Raw genomic sequence first — 26,007 nt, 5'->3', positions numbered from 1 at the left:
TATACAAGATGGCATGTGTTCACTGAGGTACTGTAAAGTAAGCTTAACTTGTATGATCTAGACTTAAAATATTAGTTAAGCAGGTGCCTATTTCTACCGTCTACTTAGACCATCTGACACAAAAAACAAATTCTTTTGGGCTGAGGCACTTCAGCAAATGGTTATATATTGTATCTTATATTTAAGGGTCCAAAGCACGAAGTGCTATGGAACCTTATTGTTTTTCTTAGGATTTTTCTCTTTTATTATTAAGGGTCCAAAGGACGAAGTCCTTATGGACCATTATTGTTTTTCTTAGGATTTTTCTCTTTTATTATTATTATTATTATTATTATTATTATTATTATTTTTCGCGCCCTAAAACTGAATGCACAGCCTAAACCGTAAGTGCTAGACCAACCAAATTTGGTTATATGATGTCAATTCCTACCCGCTACTCAGATTCTCCGACCCAGGCCTGTCAGCCAGATGGGGGCGCTCTAGCGCCCCCCAACGCGTTTCAGTCCATATCTCCTGTCCTATTAGTCCTATAATTGAAATTATTTTTTCTGCTGATACAGACAGCTTTGCTCTACCAACTGGCTATTTGGACTATGAAGCTCCGCCTACTTAGATTTTTTGCTAATTTGCATAATTTGTGAAACTGACTTCTGCCTTCAAGTCCTACAATATTGAACCAAATCAGACAAATGAGGTGTCAAACCGATCAGTCCACTGAGCTGATCAAAATATATTAAAGAAAGTCTGACATTTGTCTATTTTATGGCCACTAGCCATGCCCAAATCCCACCTAAATTTGGCCTATTTCAGTCTGAATGCTATAACTTCTCCATACCTTAGCCTACCTGAACCAAACTTACAATCCAACCTCCCTGCTCTATTATGGGGTCACCATACAATGCGGCCCACATTTCGTCAATAGGGGGCGCTACAACTAAAAACTGGCAATATCTCCTGACTGCCTTGACCAATCTAATTGAAATTTGGAAGATATGTACTACGTCCAAGCCTGAGGTCAGGCAAGTATCATGGCAGTCATTAGTTGTAAAATACTGGCCACCATTAGCCAATCAAAATGAAGCAGCCATTTGACTGGCTAAACAATGAGCAATCCAAACCAAATTTTGGTTCTACATTTGTCCTCTGACCCTGAGCCCACCCTGTAAAGGACATGTCAGTCTGCCATATGGGGGCGCTACAGCGCATTTCTGCCTATTTCTCCTGAACTGTTAATTATAAAATTGACAATTGTTGCTTAAGCTATCCACTAGCTCATGACAAATTTAATGTTATAAAGAACTTCATCATATCTCTTGCCATTTTGCCTATTTTATAAAAGTCTTAAAACAGTACTTTTTCTTATCCTCCTAGGATTTTCACCAAACCTACACAAATATGGTATCATTTAAATCAGGAGACAGTCCCTATATAAAATTATTAAAAAAATCATAAACTTTCCATGAGGTATGGCCACCAGCCACACCCAAACCATAGTGGTGCAACACCCATTTCAATCAGACAGCTATATCTCAGGCCTGCCTCAACCAATCATCATCAAACTTAAATATATAATGTAGGATATTACTGGAGAAGGGCCCTCCAAATTTGGTGCCGATCAGTCAAACGGGGGTGCTACAGCAATATAACATCACTGTATAAACTGCAAAATCAGCTCAACTTACATTTATCTCATTTTTGATCCAGTGACATATTACTGGTTAAAATCTTTTGCCCTGCAAGTTCTGTGAGTCATGTCAAATCAAGAAATATGCAATGTCCCATGATAGTCATTTGCATTTCCTTGTCATATTTAAAAACTTAATTAATAACATATTACTGTAACTACTGCAATGTCCAGCCTAAGTAGGTCAATCTGGTAGTATAAAAATCAGGACACTGCCCATATGTATAATTTATAAAGATAACTTCACTTGCCTGTACAGTATAGCCACCAGCCACACTGAACCTACAGCATTTCCATGATCATTTCAATCAAACAGCTAAATCAGAGGCATACTTCATCTGATCATCACCAAATTTGACCCACTAATGTAGCACTGCACCTCAGACAGACCCTGCAAATTTGGTGCCGATCGGTCAAATGGGGGCACTACAGCTACTGTTCATATAAGTCTAAGACCCACCTTAGCAAATTCAGCTGAAATGTCCTTCTTTCTCATAAATCCTTCAAAGAATTTTTACCTTTCCCTACACCTTAGTCCATATTTTTAAGTTCCTTTCATTTTTCACCAATTTGCTTTATACAACATTATCAGACTTCATTTACAAATGAGAAGGTCAGAAAGCATTTAATATCATTTCTAAAATGGAGCGCTGACTCCACCTGCTGGCCACAACATTTCCATTCCCATTTCATTCAAACAGCTAAATCTCAGGCATGCTTCATCCGATTCTTACAAAATTTGACGCACTTCTGTATGACTGGACTACAGACAGATCTTCCAAGTTTGGTGGTGATCAGTCAATCTGGAGCGGTACAGCCACTGTCCTAGTATGTCTAATACCTACCTTGGCTAATTCAGCTGAAATATCCTTCATAATACTTTCAAGGAATTAACTTTCCCTTCACCTCAGTCCATATTTTTAAGCTCCTTTCATTTTTCTGCTATTTGACTTATAGAAAATTGTCAGATTTTATTTATAAGCCAGGCATTATATATTGCAGATTTTTCTCTTTTTTGTATTAAATTGGCCAGTAGGTGGAGATGGTGCTCTATTTATATTGCACTTTTTTGGATTTTTTTTTATAGATTCGCCAGCAGGTGCAGTTCGTCCTCTATTTCATCAATGCCATTAAATTATTTTAGGGCTTCTTATGTCTAGAAGAATACCTTACAAATGGAGTAAGCCACTGTTGTTTTCAATATACAAGACGGCATGTGTTCACTGAGGTAGTATAAAGTAAGCTTAACTTGTATCATCAAAACTTAAAATATTAGGTATGCAGGTGCCTATTTCTACCGACTACTTAGACCATCTGACACAAACCATACATTGTCTTGGGCTGAGGCACTTCACCAAAGGGTTCTATATTTTATCATATATTGGTGTACTAAGGCTGCTTCTGCTAATGGCAGTAGTCAAACTGCCACACCAGGGACTGCATGCATACAGCAGGCTAATATTATACATTATGGCCATTTACTATATAATGTCATTATAGTGTAGTATGTTTTTCCTTAAATGTTGCTCAGGACATTGTAATACTTTTTATATGTATATTTCCTTTACTGCCTGTTTCACCTACCGTAATTGAAATTTATTCTGACATTTACATGTGTATGTAACATGCTTAAGAATGATGACTGTATTAATGATTATAATATTTATTATTACTAATTAGAGACATAATGGAAAACACATTATACACATTGTAAAATTGCAATTAAATACATCTGTCTTAGCCAAACATTTAGGTTTGTGTCATTGTTTGAGGAGGCTGAAAAAGTACATTGAGACCACAATAGTTGAGCCAGCACAATTGACATAATATTTCGCATGTGATGTGTATAGCATTCTTAAATAAACAGTGTATAAAGACCACAAAGTGTTATAGTAGCACTAATATATATATACTACAAAACTGCCAACATGGCAATATTCTTTTGAATATACAATTTAGTGTACAGTAAGTCAACACAGGCATCACAAACAAAGCTGGACCGTTATTTTGACATCAATTTAACCATGGCATCATGACTGTAAATTACGTAACATATGATATAGTACAGAACTGTTACAACACATCATTAATGTTTTGTTATTGCAGAGTAAAACTGAAAATAACTCAATAAATACTACAAAAAAAATTGAGACATCACAGCAATAAATATCCACAAACAACAGCACATTTTACTCAAAGTACCTTTGCTGTCAGACTATAGTGTGTGGAGATGATTTCTGGTGCATTTCACTTCAGGTATCTGTTTGAAGTTCATACTGTCTGCGTGCAGTCTCTGAGTTCTTTAAAGAACGCTTTGGTTGTCGAAAAAATGGGCACAGGGAAACTTGATGTGGTGAGTATAGTGTCACTGATATGAAGATAAGGCACTGGAAAAGAGAGTAAAACCAGATAGCTGCATGTTCATAGTAGCATTTCCTATTTTCTGACTATTTAAATGCATTGGCTATCAGTTACAGTCTGTACTTCATTTCCAATTTAGCCACTGTCATAATATATTTAAGACCAACCTTGGTTAATGCAGCTGACATCTCCCTATTGTTAATTTAGACATTTAAATATTAATCACCTTTCCCTTCATCTAAGTCCATATTTTTAATCTGCTTATATATTTCTGCCATTTAAGTTTTAGAAATCTATCAAACTTCAATGTTACTTCATCCTCTGTACACTGCAGCAATTGCAATATTTCTCAAACAGCTAGTCACCACATTTCCCTTCGGTTTCTCATCTACCCTGTTCCCTTCATCGTACCTTAATAAACATATCTACGGTAATTTTAAAATGTTAGGTATCATCTCATAGAAGCATTTCCTATTTTCTGCCAATTTAAATGCATTGCTCATCAATTACAGTCTGTACTTCATTTCCAATAATTAGTGAACTTCTAATTTTATGCCATTCACTTCATTCCTCTTCATTGCTTCTTTCCATTAGCTTTGGACCCGATTGTCACTGCTTGCAGTTATCTTTATTATTATTATTATTTTTCGCGCCCTAAAACTGAATGCACAGCCTAAACCGTAAGTGCTAGACCAACCAAACTTGGTAATATGATGTCAATTCCTACCCGCTACTCAGATTCTCTGACCCAGGCCTGTCAGCCAGATGGGGGCGCTCTAGCGCCCCCCAACGCGTTTCAGTCCATAGCTCCTGTCCTATTAGTCCTATAATTGAAATTATTTTTTCTGCTGATACAGACAGCTTTGCTCTACCAACTGGCTATTTGGACTATGAAGCTCCGCCTACTTAGATTTTTTGCTAATTTGCATAATTTGTGAAACTGACTTCTGCCTTCAAGTCCTACAATATTGGACCAAATCAGACAAATGAGGTGTCAAACCGATCAGTCCACTTAGCTGATCAAAATAGATTCAAGAAAGTCTGACATTTGTCTATTTTATGGCCACTAGCCATGCCCAAATCCCACCTAAATTTGGCCTATTTCAGTCTGAATGCTATAACTTCTCCATACCTTAGCCTACCTGAACCAAACTTACAATCCAACCTCCCTGCTCTATTATGGGGTCAACATACAATGCGGCCCACATTTCGTCAATAGGGGGCGCTACAACTAATAACTGCCAATATTTCCTGACTGCCTTAACCAATCTAATTGAAATTTGGCAGATATGTACTATGTACAAGCCTGAGGTCAGAGAAGTAAAATGGCAGTCATTAGTTGTAAAATCCTGGCCACCATTAGCCAATCAAAATCAAGCAGCCATTTGACCAGCTAAACAATGAGCAATCCAAACCAAATTTGGCTTATACATTTGTATTCTGACCCTGAGCCCACCCTGTAAAGGACATGTCAGTCTGCCATATGGGGGCGCTACAGCACATTTCTGCCTATTTCTCCTGGACTGTTAATTATAAAATTGACAATTGTTGCTTAAGCTATCCACTAGCTCATGACAAATTTAATGGTATAAAGAACTTCATCATATCTCTTGCCATTTTTGTCTATTTTGTAAAAGTCTTAAAACAGTACTTTTTCTTATCCTCCTAGGATTTTCACCAAACCTACACAAATCTGCTATCATTTAAATCAGGAGACAGTCCGTATATAAAATTATCAAAAAAATCATAAACTTTCCATGAGGTATGGCCACCAGCCACACTCAAACCATAGTGGTGCCACACCCATTTAAATCAGACAGCTATATCTCAGGCCTGCCTCAACCAATCATCATCAAACTTAAATATATAATGTAGGATATTACTGGAGAAGGGCCCTCCAAATTTGGTGCCGATCAGTCAAACGGGGGTGCTACAGCAATATAACATCACTGTATAAACTGCAAAATCAGCTCAACTTACATTTATCTCATTTTTGATCCAGTGACATATTACTGGTTAAAATCTTTTGCCCTGCAAGTTCTGTGAGTCATGTCAAATCAAGAAATATGCAATGTCCCATGATAGTCATTTGCATTCCCTTGTCATATTTAAAAACTTAATTAATAACATATTACTGTAACTACTGCAGTGTCCAGCCTAAGTAGGTCAATCTGGTAGTAGAAAAATCAGGACACTGCCCATATGTATAATTTATAAAGATAACTTCACTTGCCTGTACAGTATAGCCACCAGCCACACTGAACCTACAGCATTTCCATGATCATTTCAATGAAACAGCTAAATCAGAGGCATACTTCATCTGATCATCACCAAATTTGACCCACTAATGTAGCACTGCACCTCAGACAGACCCTGCAAATTTGGTGCCGATCGGTCAAATGGGGGCGTGACAGCCACTGTCCATATATGTGTAAGACCCACCTTAGCAGTTTCAGCTGAAATGTCCTTATTCCTCATGAAATCTTCAAATAGATGTTACCTTTCCCTTCAGCTGAGTCCATATTTTTAATTTCCTTTAATTTTTCACCAATTTGCCTTATACAACATTATCAGACTTCATTTACAAATGAGAAGGTCAGAAAGCATTTAATATCTTTTCTAAAATGGAGCGCTGACTCCACCTGCTGGCCACAACATTTCCATTCCCATTTCATTCAAACAGCTAAATCTCAGGCATGCTTCATCCGATCCTTCCAAAATTTGATTCACTTCTGTAAGTCTGGACTACAGACAGATCTTCCAAGTTTGGTGGCGATTAGTCAATCTGGAGCAGTACAGCCACTGTCCTAGTATGTCTATTACCTACCTTCGGTAATTCACCTGAAATATCCTTCATAATAGTTTCAAGTAATTAACTTTCCCTTCACCTCAGTCCATATTTTTAAGCTCTTTTCATTTTTATGCTGTTTGAGTTATAGAAAATTATCAGATTTTATTTATAAGCCAGGCAGTATATATTGCAGATTTTTCACTTTTTTGTATTAAATTGGCCAGTAGGTGGAGATGGTGCTCTATTTATATTGCAGTTTTTTGGATTTTTTTTATACATTAGCCAGCAGGTGTAGTTCGTCCTGTATTTCATTAATAGCATTAAATTCTTTCAGGGCTTCTTATGTCTAGAAGAATACTTTACAAATGCAGTAAGCCACTGTTGTTTTTTTTAAATATACAAGACAGCATGTGTTCACTGAGGTACTATAAAGTAAGCTTAACTTGTATGATCTAGACTTAAAATATTAGGTATGCAGGTGCCTATTTCTACCGTCTACTTAGACCATCTGACACAAAAAACAAATTCTTTTGGGCTGAGGCACTTCAGCAAATGGTTATATATTATATCTTATATTGTTGTACTATGGCTGCTTCTGCTAATGGCAGTAGTCAAACTGCCACACCAGGGACTGCATGCTACCAATTATCAAATGTAGCGCTAACTCCACCTGCTGGCCTCACTATTTCCATACCGAATTCATTAAGTCTGCTAAACCTCATTCATACTTCATCGAATTCTCACAAAATTTGACTCACTTCTGTAGCACTGGACTATGAATAGACCATCTAACTTTGGTGACATTCGGTTAAATGGGGGCGCTTCTGCCACTGTCAAAATATATTAATAGTTAATGCAGCTGAAATTTATTTTTCATCAAACCTTCAAAGATTATTGACATTTTCATTTCATTTCACTTTTAGAAATGTATCAAAGTTCAGAGATACTTCAGGCTGTGTACAGTGCAACAATTGCAATTTCTTCCAACAGCTAGTCACCACATGTCCCTTCTGTTTCTCATCTACCATATTCCCTTTATCGTACCTTAATCAACATATCAAAGTCAATGTTCAAAATGTCAGATATTATCTTATCATAGAAGCATTTCCTACTTTCTGACTATTTAAATGCATTGGCCATCAGTTACAGTCCGTACTTCATTTCCAATTTAGCCACTGTCATAATATGTCTAAGATCAACCTAGGTTAATGCAGCTGACATCTGTTTATTGTTTATTTAAACATTTAAATATTAATCACCTTTCCCTTCATCTAAGTCCATATTTTTAATCCGCTTATATTTTCCTGCCATTTGACTTTCAGAAATCTATCAAACTTCAATGTTTATTCAAGATGTGTATGCTGCAGCAATTGCAATTGTTTCGAACAGCTACTCACCACATTTCCCTTCTGTTTCTCATCTATCCTTTTCCCTTTATCAAACATTGATGAACATTTCTACAGTAATGTTTAAATGTTAGGTATCACATTTCATTGTTGCATGTCCTATTTTCTGACTATTTAAATGCATTGCTCATCAATTACAGTCTGTACTTCATTTCCAATAATTAGTGAACTTATAATTTTATGCCATTCACTTCATTCCTCTTCATTGCTTCTTTCCATTAGCTTTGGACCCGATTGTCACTGCTTGCAGTTATCTTTATTATTATTATTATTATTATTTTTTTTTTCCTGCCGTAAAACTGAATGTACAGCCTAAACCGTAAGAGCTAGACCAACCAAACTTGGTAAGATGATGTCAATTCCTACCCGCTACTCAGATTCTCTGACCCAGCCCTGTCAGCCAGATGGGGGCGCTGTAGCGCCCCCCAACGCGTTTCAGTTCATATCTCCTGTCCTATTAGTCCTACAATTGAATTTTTTTTTTCTGCTGATACAGACAGCATTGCTCTACCAACTTGCCATTTGGACTATGAAGCTCCGCCTACTTAGATTTTTTGCTAATTTGCATAATTTGTGAAACTGACTTCTGCCTTCAAGTCCTACACTGTTGGACCAAATCAGACAAATGAGGTGTCAAACCGATCAGTCCACTGACCTGATCAAAAGCTGTTCAAGAAAGTCTGACATTTGTCTATTTTATGGCCACTAGCCACGCCCAAATCACACCTAAATTTGGCCTATTTCAGTCTGACTGCTATAACTTCTCCATACCTTTGCCTACCTGAACCAAACTTAGAATCCAACCTCCCTGCTCTATTATGGGGTGACCATACAATGCAGCCCACATTTCGTCAATAGAGGGCGCTACAACTAAAAACTGCTGATATCTCCTGACTGCTTTGACCAATCTAATTGAAATTTGGCAGATATGTACTACGTACAAGCCTGAGGTCAGACAAGTATCATGGCAGTCATTAGTTGTAAAATCCTGGCCACCATTAGCCAATCAAAATCAACCAGCCATTTGACTGGCTAAACAATGAGCAATCCAAACCAAATTTGGGTTCTACATTTGTACTCTGACCCTGAACCCACCCTGTAATGGACATGTCAGTCTGCCATATGGGGGCGCTACAGCACATTTCTGCCTATTTCTCCTGAACTGTTAATTATAAAATTGACAATTGTTGTTTACGCTATCCACTAGCTCATGACAAATTTAATGGCATAAAGAACTTCATCATATCTCTTGCCATTTTTGCCTATTTTGTAAAAGTCTTAAAACAGTACGTTTTCTTATCCTCCTAGGATTTTCACCAAACCTACACAAATCTGGTATCATTTAAATCAGGAGACAGTCCCTATATAAAATTATTAAAAAAATCATAAACTTTCCATGAGGTATGGCCACCAGCCACACCCAAACCATAGTGGTGCCACACCCATTTCAATCAGACAGCTATATCTCAGGCCTGCCTCAACCAATCATCCTCAAACTTAAATATATAATGTAAGATATTACTGGAGAAGGGCCCTCCAAATTTGGTGCCGATCAGTCAAACGGGGGTGCTACAGCCATATAACATCACTGTATAAACTGCAAAATCAGCTCAACATACATTTATCTCATTTTTGATCCAGTGACATATTACTGGTTAAAATCTTTTGCCCTGCAAGTTCTGTGAGTCATGTCAAATCAAGAAATATGCAATGTCCCATGATAGTCATTTGCATTCCCTTGTCATATTTAAAAACTTAATTAATAACATATTACTGTAACTACTGCAATGTCCAGCCTAAGTAGGTCAATCTGGTAGTAGAAAAATCAGGACACTGCCCATATGTATAATTTATAAAGATAACTTCACTTGCCTGTACAGTATAGCCACCAGCCACACTGAACCTACAGCATTTCCATGATCATTTCAATCAAACAGCTAAATCAGAGGCATACTTCATCTGATCATCACCAAATTTGACCCACTAATGTAGCACTGCACCTCAGACAGACCCTCCAACTTTGGTGCCGATCCGTCAAATGGGGGAGCTACAGCCACTGTCTATATATTTCTAAGACCCACCTTAGCAAATTCAGTTGGAATGTCCTTATTTCTCTTCAAACATTCAAAGAATTGTTTGCTTTCCCTTCAACTAGGTCCATATTTTAATTTCTGTTCATTTTTCACCCATTTGCCTCAGAACATTATCAGAATTCATTTAAACATGAGAAGGCCTAAAAGTATTAAATAGCATTTCTAAAATGGAGCGTTGACTACACCTGCTGGCCACACCATTTCCATTTTCATTTCATTCAAACAGCTAAATCTCAGGCATGCTTCTCCCAATCTTCACAAAATTTGACTGTCTCCTGCAGGAGTGGACTACAGACAGACCATCTATGTTTGGTGGTGATCGGGCAAATGAGGGCACTACAGCCAATGTTGTATTATGTCTAAGAGCCACCTTAACAGATTCAGCTGAAATGTCCTTATTCCTCATGAAACCTTCAAAGAATTGTTACCTTTCCCTTCACCTTAGTCCATATTTTTAATTTCCTTTCATTTTTCACCAATTTGCCTTATACAACATTATCAGACTTCATTTACAAATGAGAAAGTCAGAAAGCATTTAATATCATTTCTAAAATGGAGCGCTGACTACACCTTCTGGCCACAACATTTCCATTCCCATTTCATTCAAACAGCTAAATCTCAGGCATGCTTCATCTGATCCTTACAAAATTTGATTCACTTCTGTATGACTGGACTACAGACAAATCTTCCAAGTTTGGTGGCGATCAGTCAATCTGGAGCGGTACAGCCACTTTCCTAGTATGTCTAATACCTACCTTGGCTAATTCAGCTGAAATATCCTTCATAATACTTTAAAGGAATTAACTTTCCCTTCACCTCAGTCCATATTATTAAGATCCTTTCATTTTTCTGCTATTTGACTTATAGAAAATTATCAGATTTTAATTATAAGCCAGGCAGTATATATTGCAGATTTTTTGCTTTTTTGTATTAAATTGGCCAGTAGGTGGAGATGGTGCTCTATTTATATTGCAGTTTTTTGGATTTTTTTTTATACATTAGCCAGCAGGTGGAGTTCGTCCTGTATTTCATTAATGGCATTAAATTCTTTCAGGGCTTCTCATGTCTAGAAGAATACTTTACAAATGCAGTAAGCCACTGTTGTTTTTTTTAATATACAAGACGGCATGTGTTCACTGAGGTACTGTAAAGTAAGCTTAACTTGTATGATCTAGACTTAAAATATTAGTTATGCAGGTGCCTATTTCTACCGTCTACTTAGACCATCTGACACAAAAAACAAATTATTTTGGGCTGAGGCACTTCAGCAAATGGTTATATATTGTATCTTATATTGTTGTACTAAGGCTGCTTCTGCTAATGGCAGTAGTCAAACTGCCACACCAGGGACTGCATACTACCAATTATCAAATGTAGCGCTAACTCCACCTGCTGGCCTCACTATTTCCATACCGAATTCATTAAGTCTGCTAAACCTCATTCATACTTCATCGAATTCTCACAAAATTTGACTCACTTCTGTAGCACTGGACTATGAATAGACCATCTAACGTTGGTGACATTCGGTTAAATGTGGGCGCTTCTGCCACTGTCAAAATATACTCATAGTTAATGCAGCTGAAATTTCTTTATTTTTCATCAAACCTTCAAAGATTATTGACATTTTCATTTCATTTCACATTTAGAAATGTATCAAAGTTCAGAGATACTTCAGGCTGTGTACAGTGCAACAATTGCAATTTCTTCCAACAGCTAGTCACCACATGTCCCTTCTGTTTCTCATCTACCCTCTTCCCTTTATCGTACCTTAATCAACATATCAAAATCAATGTTCAAAATGTCAGGTATTATCTTATCATAGAAGCATTTCCTACTTTCTGACTATTTAAATGCATTGGCCATCAGTTACAGTCTGTACTTCATTTACAATTTAGCCACTGTCATAATATTTCTAAGACCAACCTTGGTTAATGCAACTGAAATTAGCTTATTTCTCATCAAATATTTAAATATTAATCACCATTACCTTCACCTCAGTCAATATTAATAAATTGGTTTCATTATCCTGCCATTTGACTTTTAGAAATGTATCAAACTTCAGTGATGTACACTGCAGCAATTTCAATTTTTTCCAACAGCTAGTCACCACATGTCTGTTATTTCTTATCTACCATTTTCTTACTTTCTGACTATTTCAATGCATTGGCCATCAGTTACACTATGTACTTCATTTACAATTTAGCCACTGTCCTAATATGTTTAAGACCAACCTTGGTTAATGCAGCTGACATCTCCTTATTGTTTATTTAGACATTTAAATATTAATCACCTTTCCCTTCATCTAAGTCCATATTTTTAATCTGCTTATATGTTACTGCCATTTGACTTTTAGAAATCTATCAAACTTCAATGTTACTTCATCCTGTGTACACTGCAGCAATTGCAGTATTTCTCAAACAGCTAGTCACCACATTTCCCTTTGGTTTCTTATCTACCCTTTTCCCTTCATCGTACCTTGATAAACATTTCCACGGTAATGTTCAAATGTTAGCTATCATCTCATAGAAGCATTTCCTATTTTCTGCCAATTTAAATTCATTGCTCATCAATTACAGTCTGTACTTCATTTGCAATAATTAGTGAACTTCTAATCTTATACCATTCACTTCATTCCTCTTCATTGCTTCTTTCCATTAGCTTTGGACCCGATTGTCACTGCTTGCAGTTATCTTTATTAAGGGTCCAAAGCATGAAATGCTATGGAACCTTATTGTTTTTCTTAGGATTATTATTAAGGGTCCAAAGCATGAAATGCTATGGAACCTTATTGTTTTTCTTAGGATTATTATTATTATTATTTTTCTGCCCTAAAACTGAATGCCCAGCCTAAACCGTAAGTCCTAGGCCTACCAAATTTGGTACGATGATTGGAATTCCTACCCACTACTCAGGTTTTCTGACCCGTCCGAATCAGCCAGAGGGGGGCGCCGTAGCGCCCCATAACACGTTTTGGACGATATCTCCTGTCCTGTTTGTCCTACCTTCAAAATTATTTTTTCTCCTGATACAGACAGCCATGCCCTACCAAAAAGTCAATGGGACCATGAAGCTCCGCCTACTTAGATTTTTTGCTAATTTGCATAATCTGCAAATCATACTTTTTTCTTAAAGTCCTGGCTTGTCCTACCAAATCAGACAAATGAGGTGTCAGACGAATCAGAATTTTCAGCTGATCAAGAATCATCAACAAAATCCAGACATTTTTATATCCTATGGCCATTAGCCACACCAAAACAATGTCCAAATTTGGCCAATTTTGGTCTGATGGCTATAACTTGGCCGTGCCTTGGCCTACCTTGACCAAATTTGAAATGCTTCCTCCCTACACCATTCTGGGGACACGGTCCGAAGCGGGCCGCATTTCGTCAATAGGGGGCGCTACAACTAAAAACTGGCAATATCTCCTGACTGCCTTTGCCAATCTAACTGAAATTTGGCAGATATGTACTAGCACCCAGCCTGTGGTCAGTCACATACAATGACAGTCATCATTCCTTAAATAGTGGCCGCCATCGGCCAATCAAAATCAAGCAGGCATTTGACAGGCTTATAAATGACCAATCTATACCAAATTTTTGTGGTATATTTGTCCTCTGACCCGCAGCCCACCATGCAAAGGACACCTCACTCGGCCAGATGCGGGCGCTACAGTGACAACTTTTGCATTTCTGCCTATTTCTCAAAAAGGGTGAAGTCTACAATCGACATTTATTGCCAGGTCAATTCAGTACGACATGCCAAATCAAACAACATGTAGAACTTGCTTCTGCATCTTTGCGTTTTTGCATAATTCATATTGGTCTGAAAACAAGACATTTCGTTAACCTCCTAGGATTTTCACCAAACCTACACAAATCTGGTATCATTTAAATCAGGAGACAGTCATAATAAATAATTCATAAAAAAATCATAAACTTTGCATGAGGTATAGTCACCAGCCACACACAAACCATACAGGTGCCATGCCCAATTCAATCCGACAGCTATATCTCAGGCATGCTACAGCCAATCATTACCAAATTTCTCTCACTAATGTAGTGCTATACCACCGAGCGACCCTCCAAATTTTGTGTCGATCAGTCAAACGGGAGCGCTACGGCCACTGTTTATATCTTACTAAGACCAACCTAGGCCAATTCAGCTATACTGAGTTACCAGATCAGTTATGAAAGTGCCTACTGATCTCACTGATCTTACCATCAGAAGCGGGTGGCTCAGTGGGCTAAACCTGTGTGCTTGTAATCAGAGGGTCACCGGTTCGAACCCAGCTTCAGTTGGTACTTGAGCTAGGCAGCCCGATGTGCACAGCATGTTCTCTGTAAAGCAAGCTGGGGAGACATATAGGCATTTTCCCCATGATGGTCAATGAAGCTTCTATTTTTGTTATTAACCCAGCCATTCAGACGGGCTTAGGCACTCCTCCGGCGGGTTCGATTATAATTATTTTTCTTCCCTAAAACTGAATGCCCAGCCTAAACCGTAAGTCCTAGGCCGTCCAAATTTGGCAGTAAGATTCCTATTGCTATCCACTACTGAGCCTCTCTGACCTATCCCAGTCAGTCAGAGGGGGGCACCGTTGCACCCCACAACACATTTTGGTCGATATCTCCTGTCCTACTTGTCCTACACTTAAATTTTATTGGCAGTCAAATTTACTATCTTGTACCAAATCCAGGAACATATATAGTCATATCGCATTAGACCTATGCCAAAATTTCCATCATTTTATGGCTGACTAATTCTGTCTGACTTTCTACTACCATGGCCGCCAGATCTCTGCCCTTATTCCTCTACTGTCCTACCAGTCCGATTGTCCTACGCTTTGGACCCTTTAGTAACTGCTTGCAGTTTCTAGTTATTATTATTTTTCTGCCCTAAAACTGAATGCCCAGCCTAAACCGTAAGTCCTAGGCCTACCAAATTTGGTACGATGATTGGAATTCCTACCCACTACTCAGGTTTTCTGACCCGTCCGAATCAGCCAGAGGGGGGCGCCGTAGCGCCCCATAACACGTTTTGGACGATATCTCCTGTCCTGTTTGTCCTACCTTCAAAATTCTTTTTTCTCCTGATACAGACAGCCATGCCCTACCAAAAAGTCAATGGGACCATGAAGCTCCGCCTACTTAGATTTTTTGCTAATTTGCATAATCTGCAAATCATACTTTTTTCTTAAAGTCCTGGCTTGTCCTACCAAATCAGACAAATGAGGTGTCAGACGAATCAGAATTTTCAGCTGATCAAGAATCATCAACAAAATCCAGACATTTTTATATCCTATGGCCATTAGCCACACCCAAACAATGTCCAAATTTGGCCAATTTTGGTCTGATGGCTATAACTTGGCCGTGCCTTGGCCTACCTTGACCAAATTTGAAATGCTTCCTCCCTACACCATTCTGGGGACACGGTCCGAAGCGGGCCGCATTTCGTCAATAGGGGGCGCTACAACTAAAAACTGGCAATATCTCCTGACTGCCTTTGCCAATCTAACTGAAATTTGGCAGATATGTACTAGCACCCAGCCTGTGGTCAGTCACATACAATGACAGTCATCATTCCTTAAATAGTGGCCGCCATCGGCCAATCAAAATCAAGCAGGCATTTGACAGGCTTATAAATGACCAATCTATACCAAATTTTTGTGGTATATTTGTCCTCTGACCCGCAGCCCACCATGCAAAGGACACCTCACTCGGCCAGATGCGGGCGCTACAGTGACAACTTTTGCATTTCTGCCTATTTCTCGAGAAGGGTGAAGTCTACAATCGACATTTATTGCCAGGTCAATTCAGTACGACATGCCAAATCAAACAACATGTAGAACTTGCTTCTGCATCTTTGCGTTTTTGCATAATTCATATTGGTCTGAAAACAAGACATTTCGTTAACCTCCTAGGATTTTCACCAAACCTACACAAATCTGGTATCATTTAAATCAGGAGACAGTCATAATAAATAATTCATAAAAAAATCATAAACTTTGCATGAGGTATAGTCACCAGCCACACACAAACCATACAGGTGCCATGCCCAATTCAATCCGACAGCTATATCTCAGGCATGCTACAGCCAATCATTACCAAATTTCTCTCACTAATGTAGTGCTATACCACCGAGCGACCCTCCAAATTTTGTGTCGATCAGTCAAACGGGAGCGCTACGGCCACTGTTTATATCTTACTAAGACCAACCTAGGCCAATTCAGCTATACTGAGTTACCAGATCAGTTATGAAAGTGCCTACTGATCTCACTGATCTTACCATCAGAAGCGGGTGGCTCAGTGGGCTAAACCTGTGTGCTTGTAATCAGAGGGTCACCGGTTCGAACCCAGCTTCAGTTGGTACTTGAGCTAGGCAGCCCGATGTGCACAGCATGTTCTCTGTAAAGCAAGCTGGGGAGACATATAGGCATTTTCCCCATGATGGTCAATGAAGCTTCTATTTTTGTTATTAACCCAGCCATTCAGACGGGCTTAGGCACTCCTCCGGCGGGTTCGATTATAATTATTTTTCTTCCCTAAAACTGAATGCCCAGCCTAAACCGTAAGTCCTAGGCCGTCCAAATTTGGCAGTAAGATTCCTATTGCTATCCACTACTGAGCCTCTCTGACCTATCCCAGTCAGTCAGAGGGGGGCACCGTTGCACCCCACAACACGTTTTGGTCGATATCTCCTGTCCTACTTGTCCTACACTTAAATTTTATTGGCAGTCAAATTTACTATCTTGTACCAAATCCAGGAACATATATAGTCATATCGCATTAGACCTATGCCAAAATTTCCATCATTTTATGGCTGACTAATTCTGTCTGACTTTCTACTACCATGGCCGCCAGATCTCTGCCCTTATTCCTCTACTGTCCTACCAGTCCGATTGTCCTACGCTTTGGACCCTTTAGTAACTGCTTGCAGTTTCTAGTTATTATTATTTTTTTCCTGCCGTAAAACTGAATGTACAGCCTAAACCGTAAGAGCTAGACCAACCAATCTTGGTCAGATGATGTCAATTCCTACCCGCTACTCAGATTCTCCGACCCAGGCCTGTCAGCCAGATGGGGGCGCTCTAGCGCCCCCCAACGCGTTTCAGTCCATATCTCCTGTCCTATTAGTCCTACAATTAAATTTTTTTTTTCTCCTGATACAGACAGCATTGCTCTACCAACTTGCCATTTGGACTATGAAGCTCCGCCTACTTAGATTTTTTGCTAATTTGCATAATTTGCAAAACTGACCTCTGCCTTCAAGTCCTACCCCGTCTGTCCCAATCAGACAAATGAGGTGTCAAACCAATCAGTTCTCTGAGCTGATCAAGACTTACAAAAATAATCATGAAATTTCTGTATCATATGGTCTTCAGCCACGCCCAAACTTTGCATAAATTTGGCCAGTTTCAGTCTGATTGCTATAACTTGGCTCTGCTTTAACCAATCTTAACCAAATTTTAAATCCTTCCTCCCAGCGCCATTCTGGGGACTAGATATAAAGCTGGCCCCATTTCATCAATAGGGGGCGCTACAACTAAAAACTGCCAATATCTCCTGACTGCCTTGACCAATCAAACTAAAATTTGGCAAATTCGTACTACGACCAATTCTGAGATCAGACATATATCATAGTAGTCATTGATCATAAAATCATGGTCATCATCAGCCAATCAAATTGAAGCAGCCATTTGACAGGCTAAACAATACCGAATCTCAACCAAAACAGGCTGTCACATTTGATTCCTGACCCTTAGCATACCCTGTTAAGGACACCGCAATCAGCCAGATGGGGGCGCTACAGCAACAAGTTTTGCATTTCTGCCTATTTCTCCTGAACTGTTAAAGATTAAATTAAGAATTGTTGCTAATCCTATCCACTAGATCATGGCAAATTTAATGTTATAAAGAACTTCATCATAACTATTGCCCTTTTTGCCTATTTTGTAAAAGTCTGAAAACAGGGCTTTTTGTTAGCCTCCTAGGGTTTTCACCAATCGTACACAAATCTGGTATCATTTAAATCTGGAGACAGTCCATATATATAATTATCCAAAAAATCATATACTTTCCATCAGGTATGGCCACCAGCCACACCTGAACCATACTGGTGCCACACCCATTTCAATCAGACAGCTATATCTCAGGTGTACCTCAGCCAATCATCACCAATCTTAAATATATAATGTAGGACATCATTGGGGAAGGGCCCTCCAAATTTGGTGCCGATCGATCAAACGGGGGCGCTACAGCAATATAACATGTCTGTATAAACCTGCAAAATCAGTTCAACTTACTTTGTTCTCATTTTTGATCAAGTGACATAATACTGGTTAGAATATTTTTTCCTGCAAGATCTGTGAGTCATGCCAAATCAAAATATATGCAATGTCCCATGATAGTCATTTGCATTCCCTTGTGATATTTAAAAACTTAATAAATAACATATTGCTATAACTACTACAATGTCCAGCCTAAGTAGGTCATTCTGGTATTAGATCAATCACAACACGGCCCTTATCGATAATATATAAAAATAACTTGACCAATCTGTGTGCTATGGCCACCAACTACACCAAACCTGCACCATTTCCATGCTCATTTCAATCAAACAGCTATATCTGAGGCAGACTTCGTCTGATCATCAACAAATTTGACACACTAATGTACCACTGCACCTCAGACAGACCCTGCAAATTTGGTGCCGATCGGTCAAATAGGGGCACTACAGCTACTGTCTATATATGTCTAAGACCAACCTTAGCAAATTAAGCTGAAATATCCTTCTTTCTCATAAAACCTTCAGCAAATTGTTACCTTTCCCTTCACCTGAGTCCATATTTTTAATTTCCTTTCATTTTTCACCCATTTGCCTTATACAACATTATCAGACTTCATTTACACTTAAGGAGGTCTGAAAATATTAAAGAGCATTTCTAAAATGGAGCGCTGACTCCTCCTGCTGGCCAAACCATTTCCATGCCCATTTCAATCAAACAGCTATATCTCTGGCATGCTTCATCCAATCCCCTCAAAATTTAACCCACTGATTTATCACTGGCCCACAGACAGACCCTCCACCTTTCGTGCTGATTGGTCAAATGGGGGCGCTACGGCCACTGTCTAAATATGTCTAAGACCCACCTTGGCTAATGCAGCTGAAATTTCCTTATTTATCATCAAATACTGTAAGATAATCACCTTTCCCTTCATCTTAGTCTATATTTTTAAATTACTTTCATTTTCCTGCCATTAGACTTTTAGAAATGTATCAAACTTCAGTGATGTACACTGCAGCAATTTCAATTTTTTCCAACAGCAAGTCACCACATGTCAATTCTTTCTCATCTACCATTTTCCTACTTTCTGACTATTTCAATGCATTGGCCATCATTTACAGTCTGTACTTCATTTCCAATACAGCCACTGTCTTAATATGTCTAAGACCAACCTTGGTTAATGCAGCTGAAATCTGCTTATTGTTTATTTAAAGATTTAAATATTAATCACCTTTCCCTTCCTCTAAGTCCATATTTTTAATCTGCTTATACAATCCTGCCATTTGACTTTTAGAAATCTATCAAACTTCAATGTTACTTTAGCCTGTGTACACTGCAGCAATTGCAATATTTCTCCAACAGCTAGTCACCACATTTCCCTTCTGTTTCTCATCTACCCTGTTCCCTTTATCATACCTTAATCAACATTTCTACGGTAATGTTCAAATGTCAGGTATCATCTTATCAGAGAAGCATGTCCTACTTTATGACTATTTAAATGCATTGACCATCAGTTACAGTCTGTACTTCATTTCCAATTTAGCCACTGTCCTTATATGTCACACATCAACCTTGGTTAATGCAGCTGAAATTAGCTTATCTCTCTTCAAATATTGAAATATTAATCACCTTTCCCTTCATCTCAGTCCATATTATTAAATTGCTTTCACTTTCCTGTGTATCAAACTTCAGTGATGTACACTACACCAATGTCAATTTTTTCCAACAGCTAGTCACCACATGTCCGTTCTTTCTCATCTACCATTTTCCTACTTTCTGACTATTTAAATGCATTGGCCATCAGTTACAGTCTGTACTTCATTTCCAATTTAGCCACTGTCCTAATATGTCTAACAACAACCTTGGTTAATGCAGCTGACATCTCCTTATTGTTTATTTAAACATTTAAATATTAATCACCTTTCCCTTCATCTAAGTCAATATTTTTAATCTGCTTATATATTTCTGCCATTTAAGTTTTAGAAATCTATCAAACTTCAATGTTACTTCATCCTCTGTACACTGCAGCAATTGCAATATTTCTCAAACAGCTAGTCACCACATTTCCCTTCGGTTTCTCATCTACCCTTTTCCCTTCATCGTACCTTGATAAACATTTCCACGGTAATGTTCAAATGTTAGGTATCATCTCATAGAAGCATTTCCTATTTTCTACCAATTTAAATGCATTGCTCATCAATTACAGACTGTACTTCATTTCCAATAATTAGTGAACTTCTAATTTTATGCCATTCACTTCATTCCTCTTCATTGCTTCTTTCCATTAGCTTTGGACCCGATTGTCACTGCTTGCAGTTATCTTTATTATTATTTTTCGCGCCCTAAAACTGAATGTACAGCCTAAACCGTAAGAGCTAGACCAACCAAACTTGGTAATATGATGTCAATTCCTACCCGCTACTCAGATTTTCCGACCCAGGCCTGTCAGCCAGATGGGGGCGCTCTAGCGCCCCCCAACGCGTTTCAGTCCATATCTCCTGTCCTATTAGTCCTATAATTGAAATTATTTTTTCTGCTGATACAGACAGCTTTGCTCTACCAACTGGCTATTTGGACTATGAAGCTCCGCCTACTTAGATTTTTTGCTAATTTGCATAATTTGTGAAAGTGACTTCTGCCTTCAAGTCCTACACTATTTGACCAAATCAGACAAGTGTGGTGTCGAACCGATCAGTCCACTGAGCTGATCAAAAGATATACAAGAAAGTCTGACATTTGTCTATTTTATGGCCACTAGCCACGCCCAAATCCCACCTAAATTTGGCCTATTTCAGTCTGAATGCTATAACTTCTCCATACCTTAGCCTACCTGCACCAAACTTACAATCCAACCTCCCTGCTCTATTATGGGGTCACCATACAATGCGGCCCACATTTCGTCAATAGGGGGCGCTACAACTGAAAACTGGCAATATCTCCTGACTGCCTTGACCAATCTAATTGAAATTTGGCAGATATGTACTACGTAAAAGCCTGAGGTCAGACAAGTATCATGGCAGTCATTAGTTGTAAAATCCTGGCCACCATTAGCCAATCAAAATCAAGCAGCCATTTGACTGGCTAAACAATGAGCAATCCAAACCAAATTTGGGTTGTACATTTGTCCTCTGACCCTGAGCCCACCCTGTAAAGGACATGTCAGTCTGCCATATGGGGGCGCTACAGCGCATTTCTGCCTATTTCTCCTGAACTGTTAATTATAAAATTGACAATTGTTGCTTAAGCTATCCACTAGCTCATGACAAATTTAATGTTATAAAGAACTTCATCATATCTCTTGCCATTTTTGCCTATTTTGTAAAAGTCTTAAAACAGTACTTTTTCTTATCCTCCTAGGATTTTCACCAAACCTACACAAATCTGGTATCATTTAAATCAGGAGACAGTCCCTATATAAAATTATTAAAAAAATCATAAACTTTCCATGAGGTATGGCCACCAGCCACACCCAAACCATAGTGGTGCCACACCCATTTCAATCAGACAGCTATATCTCAGGCCTGCCTCAACCAATCATCATCAAACTTAAATATATAATGTAGGATATTACTGGAGAAGGGCCCTCCAAATTTGGTGCCGATCAGTCAAACGGGGGTGCTACAGCCATATAACATCACTGTATAAACTGCAAAATCAGCTCAACTTACATTTATCTAATTTTTGATCCAGTGACATATTACTGGTTAAAATCTTTTGCCCTGCAAGTTCTGTGAGTCATGTCAAATCAAGAAATATGCAATGTCCCATGATAGTCATTTGCATTCCCTTGTCATATTTAAAAATTTAATTAATAACAAATTACTGTAACTACTGCAATGTGCAGCCTAAGTAGGTCAATCTGGTAGTAGAAAAATCAGGACACTGCCCATATGTATAATTTATAAAGATAACTTCACTTGCCTGTACAGTATAGCCACCAGCCACACTGAACCTACAGCATTTCCATGCTCATTTCAATCAAACAGCTAAATCAGAGGAAATCTTCATCTGATCATCACCAAATTTGACCCACTAATGTAGCACTGCACCTCAGACAGACCCTGCAAATTTAGTGCCGATCGGTCAAATGGGGGCGCTACAGCTACAGTCCATATATGTCTAAGTCCCACCTTAGCAAATTCAGCTGAAATGTCCTTCTTTCTCATAACTCATTCAAAGAATTTTTACCTTTCCCTACACCTTAGTCCATATTTTAAGTTCCTTTCATTTTTCACCAATTTGCCTTATACAACATTATCAGACTTCATTTACAAATGAGAAGGTCAGAAAGCATTTAATATCATTTCTAAAATGGAGCGCTGACTCCACCTGCTGGCCACAACATTTCCATTCCCATTTCATTCAAACAGCTAAATCTCAGGCATGCTTCATCCGATCCTTACAAAATTTGATTCACTTCTGTATGACTGGACTACAGACAGATCTTCCAAGTTTGGTGGCGATCAGTCAATCTGGAGCGGTACAGCCACTGTCCTAGTATGTCTAATACCTACCTTGGCTAATTCAGCTGAAATATCTTTCATAATACTTTCAAGGAATTAACTTTCCCTTCACCTCAGTCCATATTTTTAAGCTCCTTTCATTTTTCTGCTATTTGACTTATAGAAAATTATCAGATTTTATTTATAAGCCTGGCAGTATATATTGCAGATTTTTCACTTTTTTGTATTAAATTGGCCAGTAGGTGGAGATGGTGCTCTATTTATATTGCAGTTTTTTGGATTTTTTTTTATACATTAGCCAGCAGGTGGTGTTCGTCCTGTATTTCATTAATGGCATTAAATTCTTTCAGGGCTTCTTATGTCTAGAAGAATACTTTACAAATGCAGTAAGCCACTGTTGTTTTCTTTAATATACAAGACAGCATGAGTTCACTGAGGTACTATAAAGTAAGCTTAACTTGTATGATCTAGACTTAAAATATTAGGTATGCAGGTGCCTATTTCTACCGTCTACTTAGACCATCTGACACAAAAAACAAATTCTTTTGGGCTAAGGCACTTCAGCAAATGGTTATATATTGTATCTTATATTGTTGTACTATGGCTGCTTCTGCTAATGGCAGTAGTCAAACTGCCACACCAGGGACTGCATGATACCAATTATCAAATGTAGCGCTAACTCCACCTGCTGGCCTCACTATTTCCATACCGAATTCATTAAGTCTGCTAAACCTCATTCATACTTCATCGAATTCTCACAAAATTTGACTCACTTCTGTAGCACTGGACTATGAATAGACCATCTAACTTTGGTGACATTCGGTTAAACGGGGGTGCTTCTGCCACTGTCAAAATATACTCATAGTTAATGTAGCTGAAATTTCTTTATTTTTCATCAAACCTTCAACGATTATTGATATTTTCATTTCATTTCACTTTTAGAAATGTATCAAAGTTCAGAGATACTTCAGGCTGTGTACAGTGCAACAATTGCAATTTCTTCCAACAGCTAGTCACCACATGTCCCTTCTGTTTCTCATCTACCCTCTTCCCTTTATCGTACCTTAATCAACATATCAAAATCAATGTTGAAAATGTCAGCAATTATCTTATCATAGAAGCATTTCCTACTTTCTGACTATTTAAATGCATTGGCCATCAGTTACAGTCTGTACTTCATTTACAATTTAGCCACTGTCATAATATTTCTAAGACCAACCTTGGTTAATGCAACTGAAATTAGCTTATTTCTCATCAAATATTTAAATATTAATCACCATTACCTTCACCTCAGTCAATATTAATAAATTGGTTTCATTATCCTGCCATTTGACTTTTAGAAATGTATCAAACTTCAGTGATGTACACTGCAGCAATTTCAATTTTTTCCATCAGCTAGTCACCACATTTCCCTTCTGTTTCTTATCTACCATTTTCATACTTTCTGACTAATTCAATGCATTGGTCATCAGTTACAGTCTGCACTTCATTTGCAATTTAGCCACTGTCATAATATGTCTAACAACAACCTTGGTTAATGCAGCTGACATCTCCTTATTGTTTATTTAAACATTTAAATATTAATCACCTTTCCCTTCATCTAAGTCAATATTTTTAATCTGCTTATATATTTCTGCCATTTAAGTTTTAGAAATCTATCAAACTTCAATGTTACTTCATCCTCTGTACACTGCAGCAATTGCAATATTTCTCAAACAGCTAGTCACGACATTTCCCTTCGGTTTCTCATCTACCCTTTTCCCTTCATCGTACCTTGATAAACATTTCCACGGTAATGTTCAAATGTTAGGTATCATCTCATAGAAGCATTTCCTATTTTCTACCAATTTAAATGCATTGCTCATCAATTACAGACTGTACTTCATTTCCAATAATTAGTGAACTTCTAATTTTATGCCATTCACTTCATTCCTCTTCATTGCTTCTTTCCATTAGCTTTGGACCCGATTGTCACTGCTTGCAGTTATTAAGGGTCCAAAGCATGAAATGCTATGGAACCTTATTGTTTTTCTTAGGATTATTAAGGGTCCAAAGCATGAAATGCTTATGGACCATTATTGTTTTTCTTAGGATTATTATTATTATTATTATTATTATTATTATTATTATTATTATTATTATTATTTTTTTCCTGCCCTAAAACTGAATGTACAGCCTAAACCGTAAGAGCTACACCAACCAAACTTGGTAAGATGATGTCAATTCCTACCCGCTACTCAGATTCTCTGACCCAGTCCTGTCAGCCAGATGGGGGCGCTCTAGCGCCCCTCAACGCGTTTCAGTCCATATCTCCTGTCCTATTAGTCCTACAATTGAATTTATTTTTTCTGCTGATACAGACAGCTTTGCTCTACCAACTTGCCATTTGGACTATGAAGCTCCACCTACTTAGATTTTTTGCTAATTTGCATAATTTGTGAAACTGACTTCTGCCTTCAAGTCCTACACTATTGGACCAAATCAGACAAATGAGGTGTCAAACCGATCAGTCCACTGACCTGATCAAAAGCTGTTCAAGAAAGTCTGACATTTGTCTATTTTATGGCCACTAGCCATGCCCAAATCACACCTAAATTTGGCCTATTTCAGTCTGACTGCTATAACTTCTCCATACCTTTGCCTACCTGAACCAAACTTAGAATCCAACCTCCCTGCTCTATTATGGGGTGACCATACAATGCAGCCCACATTTCGTCAATAGGGGGCGCTACAACTAAAAACTGCTGATATCTCCTGACTGCTTTGACCAATCTAATTGAAATTTGGCAGATATGTACTACGTACAAGCCTGAGGTCAGACAAGTATCATGGCAGTCATTAGTTGTAAAATCCTGGCCACCATTAGCCAATCAAAATCAACCAGCCATTTGACTGGCTAAACAATGAGCAATCCAAACCAAATTT

This window comes from Paramormyrops kingsleyae, unplaced genomic scaffold (assembly GCF_048594095.1).
Source record: "Paramormyrops kingsleyae isolate MSU_618 unplaced genomic scaffold, PKINGS_0.4 ups40, whole genome shotgun sequence".
NCBI classification, from domain to species: Eukaryota; Metazoa; Chordata; class Actinopteri; order Osteoglossiformes; family Mormyridae; genus Paramormyrops; species Paramormyrops kingsleyae.
Note: the sequence above shows the minus strand (reverse complement) of the source record.